This window comes from Vigna radiata, unplaced genomic scaffold (genome assembly GCF_000741045.1).
Source record: "Vigna radiata var. radiata cultivar VC1973A unplaced genomic scaffold, Vradiata_ver6 scaffold_23, whole genome shotgun sequence".
Lineage (NCBI taxonomy): Eukaryota > Viridiplantae > Streptophyta > Magnoliopsida > Fabales > Fabaceae > Vigna > Vigna radiata.
In genome coordinates this window covers 2,460,710-2,462,012 of record NW_014541837.1, presented here as the reverse complement: position 1 = coordinate 2,462,012, position 1,303 = coordinate 2,460,710, and positions in this window count along the sequence as shown.

Below are 1,303 nucleotides of genomic sequence, written 5' to 3'. Positions count from 1 at the left end.
ATCAATCATTTTCATATTCACTAGTTTTGGCCCCAATTAGTTCAAACTTTACTTAGGCATAAAATTTACTTTCATTGCATAATACCAACAAAAAATTGGAATCATTCTTTAGCTTGAGTTAGTTAATAATTATACAAGTGTAGAGTGATATCGAAGTCTCTAGGGAAACGATTTCCGGTCTTACTGGCTTTACTACTTGCACGACTTGGTACACTTGCCAAGGTCTTAACACACCTCTCCTATCTTCTGAGCAGGAAGTGGAACAAATGGCTGAAAATGTGAATGGTGATGGTGATGGGCAAGATAGACGCACTCTGGAGGATTTCAATACCTTTTCAGGATCGTTTCAGTTTAACAGTATCGCTAGGCCCAAATCAATGCACCAAACATGGAGGTGAAGCCTGCTCTTATTCATCTGGTGCAAGGCAAGCAATTTCATGGCCTGACACATGAAGATCCATTCAAACACATCATCGGTTTCTTGGAGATATGCAACACGGTGAAGCTTCAAGGTGTTCCAGATGACTTCATAAGGCTTAGCCTATTCCCCTTCTCTCTCGAAGGTAATGCCAAGGAGTGGCTCACTTCATTTCCAGAAAATAGCATCACTTCATGGGATGATTTGGTGGCCAAGTTTTGCAACAAATACTTCCCTCAATCCAAAGTAACAAAAGGGAAGCAAGAGATTTCATCATTTCAGCAGGGATTTAATGAGACATTGGGTCAAGCTTGGGAACGATTCAAAGGGCTACTAAGGAAAACACCCACTCATGGGTTTGATGAGCCCACAATCCTAAATGTGTTCTTGACAGGACTAGGTTCCCAAACTAAGTTGATGTTGGATGCCTCTTCTTGCGGAAACATCCGTTGGAAGACTCCACAGGAAGCCCGGGTGCTNATTGAGAATATGGCTGCTAATGATAATGAAGCGCAAAATGAGAGGGGGCAACAAAGAGGTGTCCTACAACTCCAATCTCATGATGCTATCTTGGCCCAAAACAAGCTCATGACCCAACACCTTGAAATTCTCATGAGTAAAGTCTCACAGTTGCAAGAGCACCAAAATGTGTCACATGCTCAACATCAAGTGTGTTCAATTTGTGGTGGAGGTCATATAAGTGGCCAATGTATGAAGGAAGGCATGACCCAAGAAGATGTTAACTACATGGGTAACCAAAACCGGCCAAACAATTACAACCAAGGTTGGAGACCCCACCCTAGCATGGGCCAAGGGCAAGCTGGGCCATTTAACAGACCACCACATCAACAATACCAACCTCACTCTACTTGTGCTGAAAGATCC